Source organism: Pelophylax lessonae (assembly GCF_965119305.1).
Source record: "Pelophylax lessonae genome assembly, chromosome: 2".
In the NCBI taxonomy this organism is placed as follows: Eukaryota; Metazoa; Chordata; class Amphibia; order Anura; family Ranidae; genus Pelophylax; species Pelophylax lessonae.
Window position 1 is genome coordinate 603,266,583 of NC_138769.1, and position 535 is coordinate 603,267,117.

Below are 535 nucleotides of genomic sequence, written 5' to 3' on the forward strand. Positions count from 1 at the left end.
GTATGAGCTACTGTTGGGTGCCATCGAGGGGTGGGAGCTTGTCTGAAATTCTCCATCTAACTACACATGTAAGTCTAAAAGTTCCCAATACCTGAGAGTTTGTTGTTCGGGAATCCTTACTCACTTTTCTGCGAGACCCTGCGTTCCCTGAAAGCGAGCCTGGGAGGGGTAGGCAGTTGACTGCTTCGAGTAAAACTGGATTTTCTTTTCATTAGTGGGATCAAATTCACATTCATTTTCAACAGCAAGGACAAGAAGGGAGGGCAGCCCAAGATGGGGCCCAGGAGCTGGCAGAACTCTACTCTCCAGGTGAGAGGATACACCCCAAGGGCCCCGCCAGTCAAAAAAAAAAAAAAAAAAAAAAAGGGAAGAAGCTATATTATAGAATATAAATAAATGATAGAGGGGGCGCTTTCACCAGACACACAAGAAGTGCACGTCATTCACTACCACTCACTCCTAGGGGCCCTTTCATGCAAACAAAGCACACAAGGGCATGGAGCATGGTAATCAGAACAGCCAACATTTGAACAAG